General features: G+C 38.2%; 1 long non-coding RNA gene across 1 annotated transcript in view; it reads right to left on the bottom strand.

The window, feature by feature from the left end:
* The window catches only part of LOC143679419 (uncharacterized), a 106,567-nt gene extending 85,501 nt beyond the window's left edge, over positions 1-21,066 (bottom strand). The window contains exon 1 of the long non-coding RNA XR_013173738.1: positions 21,017-21,066. This is a non-coding gene — a long non-coding RNA (uncharacterized LOC143679419). The remainder of the gene's footprint in view (positions 1-21,016) is intronic.
* Between the last annotated feature and the right edge of the window lie 4,616 nt (positions 21,067-25,682).

Here is a 25,682-nt window from a genome sequence, read left to right as displayed (position 1 = left end):
AGTACAGGGATGCTGGTAAACATCCTACAATGCACAGTGCATCCCTCCACAACTCAGAATTACCTGGGCTAATATGGCAATAAGGCCTATGCTTAGGAACCCTGGTTTAGGGTTAACCTTTTCCAGGCTCTTTTCTTCTCCACCTTCCCTCAGTCTTGTTGAGGATGGATTTGGGAACAAAGGTAGTACATAATTTCCTCTTCATTCCCTTCTCATTTAGGTAGCTGGTGTGAGAATACCAGCATCTGGTTCCCCTCCCCTCCCCCTCCAGCTGTGCTTGAGAAGCCATGTGGCTAGTGAAGCACAGACTTTGGAGTCAGCCAGATCTGGTTTGGGTCCTAGATTATTCATTTACAAGCTGTGGGACCATAGGCAAATTGTTTATCCTTTTCAAGCCTGAGTCTCCTCTCCATAAAACTATCAACGTAATCATACTCACCTCCCAAATTGAAGGTAAGCCTATTTTCTCAATTTCTAGGACACAGGCCTTCACGTATATCTCATATTTTGCCTGGATTCCTGCCATAATCTCTTCATTTGTCATTACCTACTAGTGAGGCCCGCTCTGCATCGCTTCACTTTACAGGAAAGGCCCCCCTTTCTCAATCTAAATCATTCAGCAATACTCTCCCCTAGGTCCAGGTGTGGGTAGATGGCCAGACTTGCATAATTAGGATGTTGCCTACTTCTCCCCACAATAGTTAGTTCAGGCATGAGGACAAAAATAAAGTCAGGTCCACGGGAGCCATCTCCAGGGCATTTGCTGGAGCTGTTGGGAAACAGGTACATACGTTCATCTGGGATGATTTTCTGACAATGATGGAAAATTAACACAGCCAAGATGCTGGAAAAACATAAAGCTACATCAGAAAAAAGCAGAGCCAAGGGATGCAAAGAGAGTGAGAGAGGCAAATTCCTGACTACACTGTCTGAGCACCGAGGTATAGTAAGCCCTCTAGCAAGTTCTAACTCTGGAATTTCAATACATAGCCAATTTTTTTGTTTGTTTTTGCTTATGTAAATGATTATAAATAGATTTCCTTGTAAATATATTTCTGTCATTTGAACAACAAAACTCTTTTGACATCAGCCTTTACTCCCTCCTGTTGTCACTCTGCTTCCCAGGGTTTTGTGACTAATGTATAAATCTTATCATGACATTCACCTGTTTTAAAGCACTACCAGCTCCATGTTGCCTACAGAACAAAATCCAAACTTCATGGCATGATTTAAAAAAGAAAAAGGCTCATTATGGCATTTCAGGCCTTATTTCTATGCTATGGCCAAATGAAATTTCTTATTGTTATCCCAACATAGCCTGGCTAATCCTGCCTTGCCTTTGAGGCCCTCTTCTCTCCTTCTATGTATCTTCTTCTACTTAGCCTTCAAGACCCAATTCAAATTTTACCTATTTTGAACGATGTTTCCTTAAAAATCGTAGGCAGAGTTAGTGGCAATCTTAGTTATGAAACTTTAAGCTGCAAGAAACCGTGTACCCACTCAGAAGGGCTTAACAATGAGAAAAACTTGCACCCTCACGTGATAAGAAGCCAGGCTCCCAGGTAGGTTTATCCAGCAGCTCAGTAACATCCCAGGATCAAGGAAACAGATTCTTCCCGTCTCCCCCTCTGCCATTATCACCAACAGGGGCTTTTGCCTTTAGGATTGCCCTCATACCCAATGCAGTTTCAGGCATCCCATATAAATACTGCGAAGTCAGCTTTAAAAATCGATGAATGCCGGGGGCTGCGAGGGTAGTTCTGTGGTAGAATTCTCTCCTGCCATGCCGGAGACCCGGGTTCGATTCCTGGTCCATGCACCTCCCAAAAACAAGCAAACAAAAGGAAAAAAAAATTCAATAAAAAATGTTTATAACAGTTTTATCTGTAATAACCAAAAGCTGGAGGAATCAAAGGGTGAAGATGTCCTTCAAAGGGTGAAAGGTTAAACAAACTGTGGTCCACCCTTACCACAGAATAGTACTCAGCAATAAACAAGAAAGGACTATTGATACACGCAACAGCTTAGATGACTGCAGGAAATTACGCTATGTAGAAAAACTCCAAAGGTTGCATACTGTATGATTTCATTCATATTACTCTTTTAAATGACAAATTGAGATACGAAGGACAGATGAATGGTTGCCAGAGGTTAGGAATTGGGAATAGGGGATGGATACGGGAAGAAAGTTGGAGGGATCCTGTGGTGATGGACCTGTTCTGTGTCTTCCCTGTGGTGGTGGATTCATGACCTACACATGCAATTAAGTACACTGTTCCAGTTTGCTAAAGCTGCCAGAAGGCAATATACCACAAATGGGTTGGCTTTACAATGGGGATTTATTAACTTAGAATTTATACTTATTAGGCCATGAAAACGTCCAAATTAAGGCATTAACAGGATGATAACTAGACTCTGAAGAAAGATTGCCAGCATCTGGGGCACCTCTGTCACATGGGAAGGGGCATGGCTGGTGTCACTGGTCCTCACAACTGGCTTCCATTGCCTTTAGCTCTGGTTCCAGTAACTTCCTCTGTTCCAGCGGCTTAGCTCTTCCAGGCTTTTCTAAGCTCTCCACAAACTTCCCTGGGTGTTTTCTCTCTGAGCTTTCTTGGCTTTTTCTATCCTTTATCCTCTCATAAAGGATGCCAATAAAGGATTGAGATTCACATTGAATAGAGTGGGTCACGTCTCAACTGAAACAACCTAACCAAATGTCCACCTATAACAGGTCTGCACCCACAGGAATGGATTAAAAGAACATGGCCTTTTCTGAGGCACATAACAGCTTCAAACCAGCGCATTCACACATACACATAAATGAATCTAGGCAAAACTGGGAAATCCAAAATAGGTGGGTTAGGTGGAATCTATCAATATTCTGGGTGTGATATTCTACTACAATTTTACAATATGTTACCATTAGGAGAACCTGAGTAAAGCTTACACAAGATGACTCTGTATTATTTATTACAACTACATTTGAATTTACCATTATCTCAATAAAAAAATTCAATTAAAAAAGCACTGTGGTTCTTTATTATAAAGTAACTGAGGTTTCATCGGGAATACTTTTAGTTCTTTTTATTCTATAGAGATTTATTGAACCCATAATTTCAATTGTAGCCTGATATTTGCCATTAACCAAATCCTTATCCTATCCGCATGGGAATGAGTCATTCCTTCCTTCGACCCACACCGTACCTTGTATTCTATCTCTGTTATAGTAACCATGCACAAATTGTGGTCTCTTTTCTGCACATGCTATGACAGACACTGCTACTTGTTCACTTGTTTCAACCACTTCCTAGGCACAAAGTTTGGCCACATATTCCAGTTTTCCTTCAGTTAAGACACAGACTAGTTGGCTTAAATGACAGAAATGTATTGTCTCACAGTTCTGAAGTCCAGAAGTCCAAAGTCAAGGTGTCTGCAGAGTTATGCTTCCTCTCAATGGCCAGAACCTGCTCCCTGCCTCTCATGCCTTCCCACAGATGGTCTGCAATCCATAGTGTTTCTTGCCTTGCAGCAATATAACTCAACTTCTACCTCTGTCCCATGGCCATCTCTCTCTGTCTCTAGCTACCTGTCAATGTCCAAATTTCCTCTCCTTATAAGGTCACAAATCATATTGGATTGGGACCCACTCTAATTCAGTTTGGCCTCATCTTAAATTAACAACATCTTCAAAACTCCTATCTACAAAGTTCTGAGCAATGGATGGGAAGAAATGATTGATGTACATTACTGCCTGTTCTGGACCCTACTTTTATTCTGTACATTCTTTTTCCTGATCAGATACAGGAATCCAGCAGAGGACCCAACAACACAGGATAAAACAAAGCAACAGTGGGAAAAGCCCGAGTCCCTCAATAACAACATGGAAGACAACTCGCCACTAAGAAGTAAACGTCCTGTGTGTGTTAAGGCATTGATATTTGGGTGCTTGACTACTACAAAAATTAACCTTATTTACCCTAATACACATGCTTATCTCCACTCTAGGTTTTAGGTTCTTTAAGGGTAAGAATTATGTTTTGTTCACCTTTATATCTCTTGAACTTAATACAGTACCTGACACAGAGGAGCCGCTTCATAAATGCTTGTTGCCAATCATCCTCAGTGACAGACTTTAACCTCACTTGCTATGCATTGCTTTTAATACACCTGCTCCCATCCTTGAGTGTGGGAAGAAGGTTTTGGGGACTTCATCCCCAAGACCAAAGTCTCTCTCGTGGCCTTGAGAAAAGGCAGTGGTCAAATGAGCAAAGATCTAAATTACTAGTTGGTTGTTTCATATCCTACTCTTAAGCACATATCTATTTCCTTTTTTAAAAAAAATTAAAATGCATTTAGTCTATTAGGACCCTACTGATTTGAACATAATTTATCCTTAAATTCAATGTTTCACTAAATAAATATTTCTGTAACAATTTAATAGCAACCTGCTCTAGTGAGAGCTCATATTTAAATACCATCATTTTTCAAAAAAATACCACAGGACACTTACTACCACACTATGAAGTTGTATAAATAATTAAAATAAAACCTCACATATAAAAATAAATAACCTAAATACTTTTAGTGATATATTGTCCTTTTACTTCGTGGGTTGGCTTGCTTACTGGATAATTTGCAAAAAAATTCACTTGCCAAAAGTAGGCTGTCTAGTCATGTGAATTTATAACTTTAGAATGCTAGAATTTTGCATCAGTGATAGACTGACATATCTTCTTTGTGCCTCATCTAAGTATACAAATGCATCATATCTTCCACCCTGTTTCTTATAACATTTGACATTCCTTTATAATAATATTATTTTAGTATTTTGAATGCTGTGGATAGCTGTACTCTCACACTACTTGTCATTGGAAAAGACCTTAAAGATAGATCATCTGGCTTGATGCCTTCATATAATGATAAAGAAACCATTTTTGAGAGGTTCTATGACATCTAAGTTCCATATTCATCGCTGAGGAAGGAAGAGTCAAGTCTAGAACCTAAGGTCCTAGCTCCTACCAATGATGCTTTGGAATTTTAGATGAATTTAGTGTTGATTATAATAGCTTATAAGCTCATTTATGAGTTTTACTAAGCATAAATTATTTGAATTTATTTGTGTGATTTAAACTCATGTATAATTACATAACAGATGAGTTTAGTGGAAGTTGGCTAGGCTATGGTTTCTTAATATTTAAATCAACATTTGTTCATTTAAATTTTATGGGGTTTTCTTGGGGGATCATTTCCTTTCATTTTCAAAACTTTTTAAAATTCCCTTAAATGCACCCAGTCCTATTCAGACACTCAGTATTCACCATCATTTTTCTTATTTTATGGCCTGAGCTCTTACACTTAACTCTTTCATCCATGTGAATTTTATTTTATTCTATGGTATTGAGTGAGAATCAAATTTTCTATTTTTCCATTTAATTAGCTATTTTTGTGCCTTCTCCCATTTACCTGTGTTGCCTCCTTATCACATATAATATCTTTTGAGTAATGGGTTTGTTTTCTAGTTATTTATTCTATGCTCTTGAATATATTTTTATATCAGTGTATCACTCAAGCTAGATTAGGTAGTAGCAATCAACCTCAAGATGACAGCAGCGTAAAAGAGTTTTTTTCTCACTCAAGTTTCATATCCAACACTGGTCAGTAGGGAGCGCTGTTCCTCATGGTCACTCAGAAACCTGAGCTACCCAGGACCCATCCCCTAGGAAGCTGCTCCCCAGATCAATGAACACAATGAGGGTGTCTGCCCAAATGCTCGTCACTTTTGCTCTGTGCATTTTTTCCACAATAAATTTTGCAGATGTTTTATTATGGGCTGTATAAATATCTTGGTAAAGCTATTCTTGAAGTCTGTGCTTTTTTTTTCCCTTTTATCTTTTCAGATCTCTTGTCGTTTAAGCTGGTTTTGATTATTTAGAACTTTTTCCCTAATTAATCATGTATTTCATTTAGATTCTCAAATTATTAATTAAAAATTGTACGTAGTTTGCTCATACAAGGAGTTTTTATAACTGTTTTATGATTTCTAATTGCATTTGTTTGTATTTTATCTCTTTAATCATTCACTAGATTTGCTAGGTTCTCATCTATTTTGTTGAATTTCTTAAAATATAAACCAGTTCTTAGATTCATTTCCCAATTCACATATTTTGTTTTCTAATTCAGCAATTCCTGTAATTAGACTTACTATTCCCATCTTTTTTACTTTTCATCTGGGGTTTTCTTTGTTTTTCTTCTAACAGTTAAGATCAATGATTAAATGATTTATTTTCCCTCTTTTTAAACAATTAACATGTTTAAGGCTATAAAGTTATTTCAGAATATATCTTTAGATATACTATACATTTTGGTACGTATTATTCTCATATTTGTTCGTTTAAAGCAATCTACAACTGTATTGTTGATTTCTACTTTAACCAATTTACTAGGAGATATTTTTTTCTTTATTTTTTAAGAGCCTAGATAGACATTTCCAGGTAATTCTTCAAATAAAATTCCTTGTTTCTAACACTATGGTGACAGAGCTTGGCCCTTGTAGTTTCCAAATTCTCCCTAGCTTTATGGAATGCACGTGGATGTGCATATGGGCATGTGTATGTTGTGGCTGTTTGAACTTGATCTTAATCGGGTAACAAAATAAGTCCCAGGGTGCCAGTGTTCTTGGGTCCACTGTTCAACTCAGGATGTATTAGATATCACAAGTAATTTTATATTCAAAAAGAGACGCTACCTCTATTCTGGCTAATGCAGAAGACATGTTCTAAGCAGTAGGTGGTAGCTGCCCAATTATCCGCCCCTGCTTCTTCATCCACGAAGGCAAAATGAAGAAAAAAGTCAACATGCTCTCCATCCTGCCTGAAAGCAGCCATACTGCCACAGTTCGAAGAGCATGTGTGGGCCATGTCTGTGTCTGATAATCGTTTATACGCTCAAACCAGTACCTCCCAACCAGAGATGGCAAGTCACCCTCTCTTTCACACTTTGCCATGTGGTTAACTGTCAACTTTAATTTTCAGGAGTATTCAAGCCTTTCATATTTTTATGTCTTCACTGGTATCTTTTTTCCCCTTTAATATATTCTTAATTTTTATTAAAACATAATATTTTAACCCAATTTCCTTGCTTTTTAAAGTGTCAGTTGAGGGTTATTTTCTTCTTTAGCTCTTCTCCAACTCTACAAATTTCAGTCCCCCATGAGATATTTTGGAAGTTTCCAAGGCCTGTGTTTTGTAAAAAATTTTGTGCTTTTTGTGGATATTTTCATAGGAAGTTGGAATAGGTCATCTAAGGGACTGCTTTTAGCCTGTCACTACCTTACTGCGAATATGTGCAAATTTTTCAAAATCAAAATAAGAACACATACTTTAAGGTATTCAGACTTTCTTCCTATACTTGCACTTCCAAGTGCTCACAGCTAAGAGGAGTAATTACACAAACAAAATATGTCCAGTGTATAGTATACAATCAGAAAGACTGTTCAGCTTTTAAATAATGTTTGATGCTTTCCTTTAGTAAAATTTAGAAACTGGAATGAAAACAGCCAGTGCAATTCTCAATATTTGAGATAGTAACCAAGTGTTGAAGTTCTTATTTTGTAGAGATTATAATTAGCTGATATTAACCATTTCTATTATAAGTGACAAATAAACTTAAAAAAACAACTGCTAAATTCTATCCCTGCTTAAATAGCCTTTATTTTAAATGTTAAACCAATCACAATTCTCATTGTAAACTATCGTTGTTACATATGGCATTAGTTCTACCTATAAAATATTACTTGTGATATTATCTGAGATATATTTGACATATAAGTGTCTGATAATCATTAACACACACATAATTCTTAAAGAAAAGTAAGAATGTTCCACAAAATATGTGCCTGTAATTTTCAAAAGTCAATAGAGCAGTAGGGAACACACATCTCAAAACTGAAGTTGAAAATCTGCTCAAAGCCACATGGGACGGCAGCACTTGATTCAACCATAGTTATTAAATGGCCCCAAATTCTCACATCTAGAAAGAACAATGGAAGACTAAGTGAGCTGAACTGTGAAAATTTATACTTGAGATACACAGGTATAAAATTCTCGAAAGGATAGTGATGAAAAGAATCCTGCTTAGAATTTTCCTTCCTTGTTAATATTTTGTGCCTAATGTTTTATTTTCAAGCCCACAGAGCCCTGTGGCCAGCAAAGAGCAGTTCTAGGTGCTGTGGTCAATAAAAACATTGGTGAGACTTCGTTTTTGGTCTTTGGGACCCACTCGTCAGCACTGGACACAGACACACACATAACTCCAAAGAAAAGGTATTGAAGACAAATGTTATAATAGAAAACCTATTTATATTTTTTATAAATAGAAAATTCCAGGAAAGAGAGAGATAAATTCCAGCTGAGAAGGAAATTATAATTTAAATTAGGACTTTGAGGAGGGAAAGGACTTGAGATGGCACACAACTCTGTGACAATATATTGCTGATTATGAAATGATTCTACCAAAATCACGAGGCTGGGCTGCAAAGGACATAACATAGAAAAGTAGCTCCCTGCATTCGGTGCTAACCAGTTTCCACCACACTCTTCAATTCATTGGCCCTTCCCTTCTCTGGAAAACCTGCAGTTAGGGTTGACTCTCCTTTATCCAGCAATTCTCAAAAGACCGAAGGCAGAGTTGGCCTCAAACAAATAGGGTCGGCCTCATAGAAAACCATGCATACAGAGGAAGCTCTGTCCCTCCTGGGGGACTGAGTCCAACAATAATCAGCCCTTCCGTCCTTTCAAAGACAAGCGATCACTCTGCCCACTTTCTATATAGAAGAAAATGCCATACAGATCAAATGCTTTACAGATCAAATGACACCGAGAAGGTGTGAGAGCTTTTCAAACCATAAAATCCCACATAAATGTCAGGTGCTGATATTACTGTAATAATCCTAGGGGAAAAGAAGCAGTAAGAGGGAAAGGTGGGAGTTGCTGTTCACATCCAACCCAAGCTCACATTTGATCCCTGGGTCTGAGGGAGAAGGAAAAGCGTAATGACCTAGTGTCTTTCCACTTCCCTTCCAATTTCTCAGAGACACCTGCACCTGTTGAAAGTGGTAGATGGGCCTTGGGCCCCTTGAAATCTGTGAATTTTTGGCTATTAAAGTGTCTCTCAAACTTGAACAGTTCACATACTAAGTAACTTCACGATTTTGTTCTATCCTTATATAGCCTATGCCATTATTTACTTAACTATTTTCTTTGAATTGACACCCGTTTTACGAAAAAGTGCATTAATTTTAAAAATGGAATTTCATAGCCCTACCATAAGTAGAAAAATATTAACACTGATCATAAATATAAGGAAGCCATGATAACACATGAAATTATATATGCGTATATATATATATATATTTATCAAACTCATGAGCTATGGTTTTTGTATATAACAAATATATTTTGTATATAACAAATATATATATTTGTTATCAAAATCATGAGCTACGGTTGTTTGTAAAGGCTGCAGGAATGCAGGCACACGAGAGAGCCCAGGGAAAACCAGTGGAGCAATTGCACCCAATCAACCCACAGAATCATGAGACATAATGAATCCTTGATGATTTTAACATTAAGTTTTGCAGTAGTTTGTTACCCAGTTAAGGCAAACCGAAAGTTCCAGTGACAGCACTTTCAAACCTAAATATGCCTAAAAATCACCCGGGGATCTTGTTAAAATTTGGAGTTTGATTATCAAGGACCGGGCAGAGCTTCAGATTCTGCAGTTGTAACCAACTCCTAGGTGACGCCAATGCTGTTTAGTCTGCAGGTCATACTTTGACAGCAAGATTCTCTGAGAGCACAGTCTTTTATTCAGTAATTAGTTTTTGGTTATTTGAAAACATCCAAAGAGGAAATCATGGCATCTGAGCTGGGACTTAAAAATGACTTGAATTTTCTAGCAGAGAAGTAGGATGAGGCCTATTTTAGGGTGCTGAGGGGACAACTGGAGCTCAACCAGACCAACATGGAATGTGCATATTTGGCAAATAAAATGGTCATGAAGTGACAGAAAGCCATGCTACTGCATTGAGTGCTGTGATTGTTTTAGAGTGTCTCATTATTGCCAGATCTGCAAGATCCAACTCCCCATTCACCTCCCCACCAAACACATGGAATTCAATTCCCACTATAAGGAGAGCCTAGCTCCTGCGCCTTAAGATAGAGCAGACTGGTCTGCACAAACGCAGAGCCGCTCCCTCTTTATCTGTGGCACTCAACCCAGCCTCTGTCCCTGGAGGGCACCTGCTGCAAACATCTTTTCAGTCAAAGATTGCAGGTGCTGGAACATTCCTCCTACTGAAATCTATGTAACCCACAGCAGTGTTATAGCCAGAGAAGGAAACAAAAGGCATCTCCTGCCCATGCTTTTCTCTCAGGCTGATAATAAATAATAATACATAGTATTGACGTAGCACCTTTCTCAAAGGAGCTCAAAGTGCTTTCCAGACATTACCTCACAACATTGCTGTGATCCTAACCTGAGAAGTGGCCGCTAAAAGTACAGCCCTACTCAATCACCACAAGAAATCTAGAAACCAATAGGTAATATATATTCTTTTAAGGATAAAAGTGGAACTACTTAAATACCACTGAGGGGCTTTTGTTTTTCCAGAGTGCTTAGATAGTAAGGCAACAAGCATTTTTGACTGGATGATTATGTACTCCTTAGCATCTACATTGCCAGCGTTGGGAAGAAAAAAGATGAATGTGTTCTACAGGCTTGACTCGTACCACCATGCACTTTGGAAAACTACCCCATAGACCACAATACTTCCTATTTAGCCTTTCAAGTATCTGAAAGAGATCTTACAAAAATATTGCATTCATGAAAGCCAATGAATGAATGAAAATGCAAGAATGTATTAGCCATGAGATCACTGCCACTTAATGGTCCTTGTGTCTACATTTTTCCTTATCCTCCTGCTTTGGGAAATACACACTTATATACTGAAGTCATAAGATGGTCCTTTCATCTGTTTTCTTTTCAACTCTCTCTAGATGAGGCTTTATGGCCATTTGAAGACAGAATAATTGTCTCCAAGATAGCAGTGGTCTTTCCTTAAGGACAGTCCTGAAATAGGGCAAGAAATCTGAAGTCAGACAATCCTAGGTTTTAATTCTCCAGTGTTACAAGCTGTATGGCTTTGGGTAAGTAGCTTTACTCCTCTCAATCTCCATTTTTTAATCTATAAAATAGAAATAATGATCCCTACATTATTAGCTAGTAAGGGTATAAACTAAACCACATCAGTAAAGAACTTAGTGTCATCCTTAGAATATCTTAATTCTTCTGAAGAATTAGTTATTAGTAATAACAAATAACTAATCAATAGTTATTACTATCCTCCATTTTACCTATGGCATTAGAAACAATTGGAGAAAGAAAGCAGAAGAATACTGTGAGAGAATTTGGGAGCCCTCACATGCCAAACTTCACATCCCCCCATACCAAAATAAAGGTATCACTTGGGCCACACCCCTCATGAGGTTGCAGGGAATTTTGTTTTGTTTTGTAACATGCTGCAAACGTCTTCTCAGCACTCTACTGGCATTTTACACAAGGTAATGCTCTCTAACATACAGTTGAGAGAATGAGAATCATTAAGTTCAATACTATGCAAAATTTTATCTCAAAATAAAATTATGGAAAAAAATAGCTAAACATTATATGTTAGTTTAAAGTGAGAACTGCTTTGCAGCTACTGGATCAATCAGCTGAGAACTTGAGGCTCTGCCTACTCTGATAGGCTGAGCAAGCCATTTTTCTATTCCCAGCTCCTACTTGCCTTAAATAATGGAAACTGGCCTTGGTCATGATACATACACTCCAGAGTTAGAAACTATTATTTTCTCTGTCCTGAAAACCCTTGATGGTATTTACATGCTAAATTAAACTGAAGACTGTATATTGATTTTAATATGTTAAGATGAAATTCAATTTCATGACTAGTGCTAACATCACAGAGCATGTAGGATCAATGTGTTTGCTGATTTCCTGCTTACTACCAATATCTCCCCAAGGATTTGATACAAGAATTACAAGAATATTGTTTCTGAAGATGCGAGCATAAACATGCTATGAAATAAGCTGAAATGCATTACATGTTAGGGATTAAATTATTTGTTTGCTGTATTTTAGACAGCCTCACATAATTTCTGATGCATCCTTTGGAGAGTTCACTGCTATCGGTCAACCAAGCAAAGCCCACTTCCTGTCCCCAGGAGCAGGGCAGGCAGGAGAGATCTTTGTGGCTATTCTTAGGTTTCCCCTGAAAGGAGGAAACGCATGTCAGCTAAGAAAGAATGACTGGTGCTTGGGAGGTGACTCCTGAGATGGCAGCAGGCCCGACAGCCAATTAGGTACCAGTAAGTACATGTGTGGGTGTTTGGATCTAGCTCCATAGAGTCTTCCTTTGACAATAGATGAGAAAACTCTAATGCAAGGGAGGTAAGCATGGACTTGGAATAGGACAGCACTGGGGACAGGTCCAGTTACGCCATTTACGAGGTGGATAGTTTTGGGCAAATTACTTAGCCTATCTGTGCCTAAATTTCCTCATCTGAAAAATGAGAATAACAATAATTATTTCACATAGTTGGGAAGATCAAATGAGGCACTACACACAAGTATCTCCCCACAGTACTTTGGCACTGAGAAAGAGCTCAACATAGATGTCATGCTTAGATGAACCTACTAATACCACAATCATTCAAAAAAAGTTTTTAATGTTTTCTCAACTATGAACAAGAAATTCCATAACGTATAGGAGAATGCCAAGATGAATAAGATATAATCTCTAGTTTGGAGAGGTTTAAATTCTACTTGAGTAAAGAAACATAAGTAATTATAATAGATAATGAAATGTGGTAAAGTGTGAAAAGAGAGGCATAATAAAGAGTTATAGTGGTCCACAAGGTAAATAGATTACTTCTACCAGGAAGATCAGGGAAGCCATCCTGTAATCTTTATGAGTGAATGGAACTTGAAAAGAGTAAATGTGAAAAAGAATAAACACAAGGAAGCAGAAAAATGTCTTGAACAGAGTTAAATGTGAAAAAAGAATAAAGATAAGGAAGCAAGGCAATGTCTAATAGTTTTGGCTCCCTGGAGTTGTATGTGGCAATCTAATGGAAAGGAAATTTGGAAAATAAGGTCAGAGGAAGACAATAGATAGCACAGAAGGTCAAGTTCAAGAGGTGGTCTTTATTTGAAATAATGGAATCAGGAGCCATTGAATTTTGCTCCACTTAGAAGCAAATTGATCTGAGTTCTGCAGCAGGAAAAGTAAGCTGGCAGCTAACACTTACCCAAAAAAACTTGGCACTGTTTGAAATGTTTTACATTCATTAACCCATTTTAATCCCTATAATATCCTATGGGGTGAGTACTATTATTGTTAGCATTTTACAGATGGGTAATTCAAGACAGAGACACTGAATAAACTGGTCAAGATTACACAATTAGTAGTTGAGAAAGACTTTGAACCCAGGCAGTCTGACTGCCTGAAATTGGACAGACTCTTAGATGACCTTGTTCAGTAACAGTTTCTCCATCTACCAAAATAAAGATTTCTAAGGTTATTTTAGGATTAAATGAGACATATGATTACAAAAGTGGCTGGGGCAAAGGAAGCTCTCAATAAACATTAACTTCCTTTCCTGCTGAAAAGATTGGTGAGCATGGATGAGAGAAGGAGAGTGAAAGAGGAAGAGGCCACCACAGAAGGTTAACCTTTTCTTTTGCTGGCTGGTGTGCTCTGACTTTAGAAATTCCACAAGAGACTTGCACGGCAAAGCAAGAATTGAGAAGCAGAGACTAAAGTTGTGTTGGCCCCAGGTGGTCCCAGAAATGCATCGGCCTGGGGAGGGAGAGAGAAAGGAAGATGCTGGAGGAAAAGGGAAACGTCTGAGGACTCATGATGGGGTGGCATTCTGATTTCAGGCTCCACATGAAGGCATGTTAAGTAAGAGGATGATGCCTATGCACATTTCCTTTCAAATTAGCAGCCAGTGCCTGTCAAATGATTTAGCCACATACTGAAATGTGACCTTCCAACCAATCTGTAATATAAACTTGAAATTCAGACAAATGTAGACTGATTCTGCACCCTTTTGAGAGAAGCTCTGGAGTCCTTCCTCAACAGACTTTGCAGCGGAACCATTTTCACCACTGGATTCAGGGAGCTAACTTGAGCACCAGGGAGAAAGGTCACAGAATTGATGAGTCCTGATCAATTCTACAGTCAGATTCCCAGGAAAATGAGAAAGCTTGTACAAGAACCTAACCTACAAACTATTCCTCAAACTGCTGAATTAACTAATCTATGCCAGTGAGGAGACAAGGAAAATCATTGCTCAAAAATAAGGAAAACAATGAATTTTCTAAACAAGGAGAAAAAAGGAAAAAATTCACTTAGAGAAGAGGTTGAATTAGTCTTATGGATACTCCATTATTTACTGAATAAAAGGCTCCGATCTCAGAACATCTTAAAAAGGCACCTCAGAAACTTTAAGCATGGCTTATCAAGACATCTAAATGACTAGGCAGATTTGTTTTATGCCTAAAATAGTAAGCCTGAGCTACCTTCAGATTATAAAGAAGCAGAAATGCTGTATGACAACTACCTCAGACTCCTCCTAAATGTTATGATGGCGGGACCAAAGGATGCGACCGTATGAACGTTTCATCTCCAGTCCCAGCTACTGCGTCATAAACATCTTTTATTTCACCTCTTTCTGGAGCCCACACCTCTTTATTCTGGATATTCTTCCGGACTATCTAGACCAGGTTTGTGATTAGGTCTAAAACCCTCAAGATTTGAACTCACCTCTTCAAGGCTGTGTGCCTTCAGCCAATGTTTCCAGTTCACCAGCAAGGCAGGAGCATGGAGATCATTCTACAAGAGCAGTTCTCATAGCATGGTCTGAGGACCCCTGGAAGTCCCCAGGATTCTTTCCCAGGACCTGCAAGTCCTCCTTTTTCTAGCCATGTATCTGTGTGAAGCCAGGTTTTCTTTACGCACTTCAATCAAAAGAACATTATTTGTAACACACTGGATGCTGAAGCAGTTATGAAAATCCAGCTATCTTTTATAAAAACAAACATTAAAAAGGACATGCAAAAATGTAAAGCACTACTCTTCACAAAGCTGTTTGGAAAACAGTTATTTGTCAAAAAATGTTAAAATATTTTTTAAAGTTCTCAATTTTAATTAATATAGTTAATATCAATAAATAGGACCCATCAAAATTACAAAAATTCTTTGGAGACTTCCAATAATTTTTGAGTGTGTCAGGAGTTCCTGAAAAAGTTTGAGATCTGCTACCCCAGAAAGAGGGTATTTGTTTTGTTTCTCATGTTGGCTGGGATTTCATCTTGACTAAGAGGCTCAGATTGTTCAGACACATATATTACAGAAAACTGCCATCAGGGATTATGGGGAAAGCCTTACTCTGGTAATGTGGCTACCATTTTACTGCCTTTGGGCAAATAAATGCAATACCATTCTCCATACTCTCTAGAACTTTTTATAAAGAAATAACAAAAATATGATCACAACTCACAGACTGCCATATAGCTCAACTTCTGACCACTACCTGGCCAACTACAGGTCCTATTGTTATCTAATCTAGTTATTTCAGCGTGTTAAATAGCTAGAGTACAAGTGTTAACTACCAACTACCATTTTTTTTTTTTTTGCTTCTTAATTTAGAGCAGTGATTCTCTAGGTGCCTATTCTTGAGTCACACCCCATATCTTTTGATGCAGAACTTCCAGTGTGAAGCCAGGAAACCTGTATATTTAACAAGGGCCTCAAGTGCTGTGATGCGCAGCCAGGTTTGTGACCTAACAGAGTATTTCGTCTCCGCCACAGCACTCAAATTAACCTACCCTAATTCATGTATTCATTTTTCTTTCGTGCAGAGTAGCAGCCTTTACAAATTTTTCATGACTCAGACACACTCACTTCCAATTTTCCCATCTTACTTTCTTATTTAAGCTCCCAAAGTGTTTTCATATGTTAGAGGCACAGTAAGGTACTTGTTTTGCCCCAGATTTTACTAATTCTCTATTGGATTTATTTCTACCAGTGAAAGACTTTCTGAGCATCTTACGTATAAAGAAATCAGGTCATTTTGCCACAAGAACAAGCATAAGTTAAACAAAGTTAAATCACAGAATATCATCAACAACCGGATAGTCAGGGGTATGGTCGTGAAGCCGCTGCCATCACACAGAAAGCAGAGGAGGGAGTGGAAATGCAGCCCAACTCGAAGTTGGAAGCAATGAAAAGGACGACTGGGAGGCACTGGGTCAGTGAATAGTTGCTTATCAATGCTGCCAAGGACAGCTCTAGGTAGTTTTGTTCTGGGATCTTCCACTCCAGTTTAAAAGTGATCCATTGCATTGGGAAGGGAGGGAGAGACTACTCATGTTGGACCCCGAAAGTGGGCTCTCTCAAAGATAGGATTTTGACTCTCTTGGGGTGCAGGCTTTGTAGGTAACATTAGACGAGAAGCCCTACTGGATTTTCTGTTACTTTGTTTTGTTGTATTTTCTTAGTATACACATCCTTATGGGAGAAATAGCAGAGAACAAGGCAGAGCAAGCATCCGTAAATGTGCTGGAGTAGACGAGTCATCTTCAAAAACCTGGGTAAGACGGTGCTAATAAAGGCCTTTGATTTATTTTAAATTATTTATACTTTGCTTGCGTTTTTTTTTAAGTAGGCATCTAATTTATAATAGAAACAGAATTAAGAAGGAGACCATTCATCCCTCTCGTCCTGTCAGCACGGGCTTGTTTCCTGCAGTCCATTTTGGAGTGCTTCGTCTTGCAGACACTCTAACTGTTCCACAAAGAGCCTAATGCATTAGTCCTGCTAATCACGTGTGCGGCGGCGATGGCAGCAAGTTATTATTAGCATGAGGGGGCAGAATCCCGGTGACAGGGCTTTACCACTCACTTTGGAAGACAACCTCACATTCATATTGAATTGCCCTGGGAAAATATTTCCTGAGACTCTAGTTTCTAAAGTTCCCTGTGCTCCCCACTATGCCATTACTAATAGTTAGGGATTTCAGCTGTCATTGATGGAGAGGTGGGGACGCCATTGTTCATAAGTGCTCCTGCAAAGTGCTGACTTTGGCAATCCTGGAGAGAGAGGGTTTTATATATTCCCAGAAGGGGCAGAACCTAAGCGATGGCAGAAGGAGTTTTCCACGTTGGCTTGCCAACAAATCTCAAACTTGCTTCGTTAAGCTTATTCATTGATTTTTGGTCGGAAGGCCTGAAGAGGTGATAGTGAATGGGAATGTATGATGGTACATCTAGGAAAGCCCAAAAGAATGTCTCAGGAGCCAAAGAATAGCCAGAAATGATTACCTTGATTCCTTCATGCTGCAATTAACTACTCCTAGCAACTCTCTGCTGCCTGCTCCCAAACTCATTTGATTTTTGAAAATACCATCGGGTTTAGGTTTCACTTTTTAAATTCTTAAATTAGAGTAAAAATGTATGAATATGGATTGTGGCGATGCCTTTGGTAATAAACATCAAAAAATTATAGAAAAATTCTATAAAACCTTCCTCCCTTCTCATCTCCCATATCCCCAAGGGAGGATGGGGGAGAACTGCTGAAGCCTATACAAGATTTATTGACAAAAATATTCAAGACAAAAGGGAAGTGAACATGATAGAATCGTATCTAATCATGCTGAATTCCCTTAAAAACTGGCTTATAGAAAAATCTGATTCTTCATTTTTATTCCTGTCTCTCCACAACTTGAAACAAGGTTCCTGCTAGGAATAATAGTATTAATTTAAAAGTATAAACAATTATTAGAAATATATAGCCTTGGAAACCATTAAATTTGTTCCTTAAGCAGGTTTATTACTTTTCTGCATTCTTGCATAAAAATTTGTCTTCTACCTATTTGACATAAAATAGCCAGGATCAGATTTATTCATCTTATCAATACTATTATTTTATGCTGTCAGGTCATCAGAAAATTATCTGGGTAGCAGGTATAGTTCCTCAAAAAGCAAACTCTCCCCTTGCCCCTCCCCAACTCACCAATGTTGAGCAATTATTTTGTTTGTTGAAAAATAAGCTTAGCCTTATATCAAAGGCTCTGCTGTACCTATAGTGATTTAGATTTCAAATGTGGCTAATTTATAAAACAACCACATTTCATGGTTCACAGCAGGAATCAGGTACTTAATACAAACTCCACTCAGACACAGTTAGTTTCTTTTCTCAGGCATTTTGCTTTCAGAAATATCTCTAGCGAACACTAAGGAACATTTCTTTTCTACCAGTCTCTGAAAGTCACAAGAACCCAGCATCACAATATTTTGGCTAATATTTTGGTTGACTGAAAGGGCACTTAAGGACTGACAAGGGGTCTCCTTTATAAAATCTCCAGGTCGTTTTAACCAGTAATCTACACATATAGCAAACTAGGTCCAGGAGACACTGATTGGACAGCAAGATTGGAAGAGAGAGAGTGAGAGAGTGCACTCTATAATCAGTTTAGGGCATTTGTCTCATGAGTTGCAGATAAGTTTTGCAATTGATACTAAACAAAAATGGAAGGCCTGGCGTGTGTGCCAAAATAATTTTGTTTTAACACAGATTCAAAGCCAAAGAGAATGAAGGAAAGATGGAGAAAGGAAGGGGTTTAGAGGAGATGGGCAGGGGAGGGAGAATGTGACCTGGTAATTAAGGCATTGATATGTGGCTATGGGGCTTTAAGCAAGTCGAATTTTCCTGCCCTCTGAATGCTTGCCTAGGAACCAGGGCTAATGATAACTACTTAAAGAGTAGTTAAAGAACAGGAAGGAAATTTGTGAAAGTGTTTTGTGGACTAAAAAAAAAAAACAGCAAAGAAAAACACTTTTAATCAGCAGCAGCATCATTCTCTTACTCTTCCTTTTATTGTAATTTTGCCTCCTTTTCTTGGTTCTTTCCACTCAGTTAGGAGTTTTTTCCTGTCCAAAATCCTGTATCTGCTTTGATAACTTCATTTTCTTTCCTCAGTTAGTACCTGGGTTACAATTTTCTCATTGATTCTATCACCCATCTGGTGCCAGACTCATGATCTCCTGCATCTGAGTCCATTCATAAACACAACCATTGTGTTCCACTGCTAAGCAGAAATCACCTGCCACATTCATATTCACTCCACCACACAATTTTGGAACCTAACATTTCCATTAAAGAAAAAGAGAGAAGAGGAGGAGGTGGGGAAACCAGTGTCTTTAGGACTGTGCCCTGATGTTAATGTTTTTGAAAGAACATACTGATAATCATGAAGAATAAACTCACAAATGCACCTGGCTTCAGACTGAACTGCCAGCCTCAAGAAACATAGGAACCAGAGCAGCATCCAGAAATGTCAGTGAGGAGCAGGCAGTCTCCTATAGATGCTGGTGTCAAAATGATTCCGTTTCAACCATCTTGTCTCAAGTATCTCTCTGTTTAAGATTAAAATTCCTACATAATGGAGTGTGGCCTGGTTTGGTTCATGGACTTGTTCCTTAGCCAAGGGATGAGGATAGGAGGTGGTCCACAAGGGCTCTATGATTTACAGTTCTATCAGGACCACAAAGAATGGGTGGGCACTTCTGTAAAGGCAAATAAGTTATTACATGAAAGACAAAGACAGAGAGCCAGAGAAGGGGGTGGGGACAAAGAGAGGAGGGGGGAGAGGAGAGAGAGAGTGAGAGAATGAGGGAATGGCTATTGGACTGCCTAAAACTATAGATTTTCATTTTGCCATACAGAAGATTTCTACCTCTGCACACAACTTAGTTTGTCTTTATCTCCTTTAAAAACATAAATAAACCAATTTATTTATTGTCCAATTAGCTCCACTTGGGATCTACAATATCTAAAATGCAGTGGGACTCTTATCAACCTTGCTCTGGCTGATGCCTAAAATTACATAAGCTTTTGGCAGCCACTTCACATTATTTTTTTATTTGAGAGCAAAGTCAGCTGAAACCCTTAAGCCTTTTTCACATGAATTATATTTAAGTCAAGTCTGAACAGCACCCCTGTACTTGTGCAGCTGTTTTTTTAACACAAATGTAAAATTTTACATTTACCTCTATTAAGTTACATCATTGGTTTTAGTCCACCAGGACCTTTTTAAAATCCTGATCTGATAATTTTTAAATCCTGACATCCAATAATTCAGCCACCTCTCTAAGCGTGGTGCCATCATGTGCAGATTTATAAGCTTCTGAATAGAGCAGTGGTATAGAGAGGGCTCAGGAGGCAGAGGCTTGATTTGCATCCGCCCTTCACCACTTACTAAATGTGAGACCTTGGGCAAGTTTCTTAATCATTCTGAGTCTCAGTTTTCTCATCTATAAATTAAAGGTAGTAGTGCCTACCTTGTAGGGTTTTTTTAAAAGAAGATTAAATGAATTAATAATCTGATAATCATTATTTAGTATAGTATTGCCCATGTACACCTTCTAAGTCAGTGATGAAAATGTTTAGGAGAGAATCTTAGCAGAGACTTCCTTCCATATGGAATATTCTTTGTGTAACACTGAAATAATTGACACATCTCCTCAGCTTTGCCCACCCAAGTCTAAAAGAAACTAATATTTAGCCATGTTTTCCCATGTCACTTGAATTGGATGGTGGCCTGTATACTCTGTTACACCTAGGGCAAACTCTGCAAGGCCAGATGCCTTGGGCACAAGGGTCAAATGCCTTGGGCACAAAGTTAGAAGGCTCTGCTTCCAGTCCTAGTCCTCTCTTAGCTGAGTGAGTTTAGGCAAATCACTTCAGCTCTCTGGAATCTCCTTTTCCTCGCACGAAAAAGATGGAAAAATTGGACCAGAATTTGATTTCCTTCAAAGTTCAGGAGTTGACTTTTTAAATTCTCACAAAACACTTTCATGTCAAAATCTAGCCTATAACTCTAGAAAATCCCCGTACCTGTGTAGCCCTGACCAGAGTGATTCTGTCTGGTCTTCTGTGGGGTAGTGCCATGATCTGCTTTACCTGTGTGGGCAACTGGGCCTCATCTGGCCACTGTGACTCAGTGAGTCACAGTGCAGAATCTGTACTGTCCCCACAGCACTACCACAGTAGGTGCTAGGGGCCCAAGGATGTTCAGGTTCCCACTCACATGGGAAGTAGATTCTGAAAGTGCACCCAAAATATGCTGAATAAGAGTTTCAGGGGATCGGGCCTAGGAATTGGTCATTTATTACAATCCTCAGGTGGCTCTTATGCATACCAAAATTTAAGAACCACTAATTTATACAGAGCAATAGACCCTGTAGGGAATTCATATATGTGTGTTAGATGAATTCATTCTCTGTACATGAAGAGGAAGTCTGCCAGGTATATTGTTAGAAATTGAACATGGTCACCTTTATTTTTGTCTGCTTACTCAGGGCCACACAAAGTTGATAGTGTACAACTATCCATTACCTTCCCATGCTTTTTCATCTGTGATATCTTCTGCAGAGGCACTCAAACCACAGAATCTACTCTCATAAATTAGTGCTGGAAAAAATATTTTCGAAAATAGTCAGAGATGAACTTACCCACCAAGGATTGCCTAAATCACTTCTGCTTTAGTAAACAGATGATCATTTTCTCAATGGCTCTTGACAATCCATTAAAGACCCCAAACCAAAATGACACCATTCTTCCAAAACCCCAGCCAGAGCACTCACAGGGTGAGGTCCCACACACCTCACACCAACGTGCTATCCATGCAAGTAAGCACCCCATGGAAGGAAGAAGGGAGTGAAAGAGAATGCTCTCTTTGCAGAGAGCTGCTCATCCAGACAGAGAAACAAGAAGCAACTCTACAATAAAAAAATCACTGAGAGCTATGAATGCTAAAACTGGGACTGTTTACTCAAGTTCTCAATTCTTCCAGTTTATCAATGCTCATTTATAATCAACACTTATCATGAAGGGATGCTGAATGTGCTAATTAATAGCTTTCAAGTATTATGAATGCTAATGCTAACGTACTTTTGAGTCTGTGCTACAGAGAGATGTTATATTTTCAGAGCTGTCAAAATGACATTTCCATTCATATTAAATTTCTTCTAAAAATTAGCTTAGTAAAATTTTGTGAACCTTTCCAAGGGATAAGAGAGAAAAGAATATTTATGTTAGTTACTTCTTAATTCAGTCTTCTCCTTGCCTAAGTTTAATAAAACTGGGGAGGAAGGAGTGAAAAAAGCCTAAAGTCAGGATACTTTCGTTTTTAAAAAATTCATGCTAGTTAATTTTTACCAACACCCCCAAGTTCTTGAATGCCTTTTCTCAAGGCAAAATTATTCTATTCTCTACTTAAATTCTATTTCTTTGCCAGCATACAGTCATGCCACTGGGACAAAAAAGAGATTTTGTTAAAGACATTTGCATAATGAAACTTAAACTCTATATTGTTGATTGGTACAGAGAATTGAAATAATTGGTGGGACTGACTAGTCTTAATTATAGAGCAAGTTTTTAGTATTAGGTTTTATTGCTTCAAATCGATGTGATAGCTAAATTTAGTACTAAGGTGTTCTTTAATAAATAGATAGCAGATGTCCATCATGACTCTTAAGCCTACTGTTGTATGTTTAAGGGTTTTAGATGGTACTTCTGAAATAGTGTTTATATTATCAATTTTCTTACCAAACAAACTTCATTCATTGTTAATATAAAGATAAATTCAACCCCATGCAAAATCATCATAAGTTCCCAATAATTGGAGGATATTTGGAGGGAAATTTTGAGGTTCCTAAGAGACTTATTGTTTATAAGGATAAAGATTATCTCAAGAAATTATTCTGTAAAATGGAAAGATTTATATTTAGCATCTAAAAATCTCAGTGATGGAAAGAAACTTAGCAATCAACTAACTTGACTATATTCCTTCACAATAGAGAAAAGGGAAACTCAAAGAGGTGACTTTAAATATGCAAAGCAGAATAGTCAGGTTCCAAGTAAAAAAGTCCCAACTGAAAGTAAGGGAATGTATAACCTAGAATAAACAGAAAATCCAAGGTTCACAACTTCAGGCATAGAAGGATCCAGGGATTCAAATACCTATGACCCTGCTCCGCTTCTTTTTGGGTGTTTCTCAGGCCTACCTTCCTCTAAGTTGGCTTTACGTGGCAAAGATGGACATTGAAAGACACTGGCTTAAATTATCCTTTTCCACCCATGTGGAAAACAAGTGCCAAATGGTTCCAACAAAATCCTTGAGAAGACACCATTGGACTGCTTGGTCAAGTATCCCTCCCTGAACCAGTTGCTGTGATCATGGAGATAAGATACTAATTCATTGCCATAAATTTACAACCCCACAAGTACTGGCTCCTAAAAGAAAAAGATGTCATGCAGTTAAAAAGTAAGGAAGCCTGCTGCCCAAAGCCGCACACTCAGGTAGTGGCAAAGCAGCCAAGTTTCCTGATCCCAGGTCTGGTCTTTCCTTTCATGAAGTTGGTTTTTGTTTTTTTTGTTTTAATTTTAGAGCCCATTTGGTTACTCTTTCTTTGGCATAATTTGGGGGCTGGGAGAGGGAGAAATCTTAGATAATGTATCTAAGATACATTAGATCTTAGATATGGCGTCTTATATCTGGCCATATATATTTTTTTCATTTCAAAAGAGTCAATCTGCATCTCCCTCTGAGCCCAACATAAGTATATGCTCCTCTGTGGACAGAATTCTCATGGGAGAGAAGTTTGAGAGATTCTTAATGTCGATTTTGCCAGGTTCCAACATATGGTGCAACATGTGGCCAAGAAATGCTGAGGGTGTCTGGTTCCCCCGCGCTGACTGGCTGCCAAAAGTGGTAGAAAATACTGATTAATATGTGTCTTGAATGACCCAAACCTTTTAACTCTTCTACAAGAGGCTCTTACAAAAGAGTCCACATTTGCCCTAAGTGGGGCCTGTTTGAAAAGGGCCACTTCTGTGATCTCGCTGGTTTTCCCTGAGGCTGGCACATGGTCTATTCATGGAGAGTGAAAGAGAATAAGTGCAATCCATCAGCCTCCTTCCCTCGTCTATCAAATGTAAGTGGTGTTATAATATTGATATGATCAAGACTAATGAGCCATTAATTCTAATTCAAAAAAATGAGGTAACTGAACATGATCTTTTACAGCGCATTGATCTGATACACCAGATGAAGGCAAGGTTACATTTCCTCTTGGAAATGTGCCTGCTCTTCACAAGCAATTTAAAAATGCTCCCCATATGGATGTGCTCTTCTGTGTGCCAAAAATAAATCTAATAGAAGGAGACAAATATAATGTCTAAGGAGAAAATATGTCCACCTTTTAGCAATCCTCATCCTTCTCCTTCCTCCAAGGCTTAGTGGCCAGTCTTTTGTGGCTCACCAGCATTTGCTTGGGGGAAGCACTGATTTCCTACTGAATGCAAGTGTACAAAAAGGTCAGAAAATATGCAGATCTGTTAACTCTTCCTCTCTATATATACAGTAGTACACATTGGTGAGAATTGAGTTTTAATTAGTGGACATAAATAGCATCTAGGGACTAAATTCACACACGTGATTTAAGGTGAGCTGACATAAAGACCTTTTTATTCTGTCATGTTAAGAAGTAGCTTACTGTGCCAACTTTTGGTTGCAAAAAAGACTTGGGGTACATTTTTAGAAGACTAGTGATACATTTTCCAGAAAAGACTGTTTTCCTTGGAAGAGACTAGACAGAAACACATATTCTTATTCAAAAATAGTTCTATTTTTTTAGAGACAAAAACAAAAAGAATAGGGTATCACTTTGGAGATTTGGTTCTATGGCTAGGGCAAATCGGTTGTTGAATCGTGATTTCGTAAAATTATTTTAAATAACAGTCACAGGCTGGTCTTTAGTGCATTTTGATCAAACTTTCTTTGTGCATACTTGAATAGCAACTTGAGTAGGGGTGCTAGTAGGGTCCTGAATTTCTTAGTGATTATCTTTTATTGAGAAGGGTCCTGAATATTTGAGTGACTATCTTTTATTCTAAATCTTGTCTTTAGAAAGTGGGTATAACATTTTAGAAGAAACAAGAATTAATGATGTCAAGAATACAGTAATTAGAAATTATCCCTAAGAAAGAAAGAATCCAGTCTTCAAATGTCAATTTTACTTTCAGGAGCAAAAAGTAATTTAAAATATTCAACACAAATGAATCACCCACGAATGTTTGAAAGGCCATTTCAGAGAACCAAAGCATGGCAATAATTTAGACATCTACTGCAAAATTGTCATTTGAGGATTTTAAAACAGAAAGAAATAACATGTTTTCACTGGGCCCAAAAAGCTAATTTTTTAATGTTTACAAATATACCAACTCTTAATTAGAAAATTTCCCATGCATGTGGCCACAATATTCCAAGCCTAAATAAAGCTTGGACTTCGGGGACTCCACAATTGAAAGGGCCAAGAAACCTTCAATGCTGAAGAAGACATGTTGTTGCAGAATCCTCTTTAGTCCTAAATTTTGCTAATTCAAAATATTATACTAACAATGTGGTTGAAGAGACACTCTGGTTCAATTAAACATTGTACCTATATTTTATCCAGTTTAGGTGTTTCCTCCAAATTCATGAATGGCTTCCAAACACTAA

Source organism: Tamandua tetradactyla, chromosome 4, assembly GCF_023851605.1.
Source record: "Tamandua tetradactyla isolate mTamTet1 chromosome 4, mTamTet1.pri, whole genome shotgun sequence".
Classification (NCBI taxonomy): Eukaryota; Metazoa; Chordata; class Mammalia; order Pilosa; family Myrmecophagidae; genus Tamandua; species Tamandua tetradactyla.
Note: the sequence above shows the minus strand (reverse complement) of the source record. Positions and strands in the feature narration are given on the sequence as shown.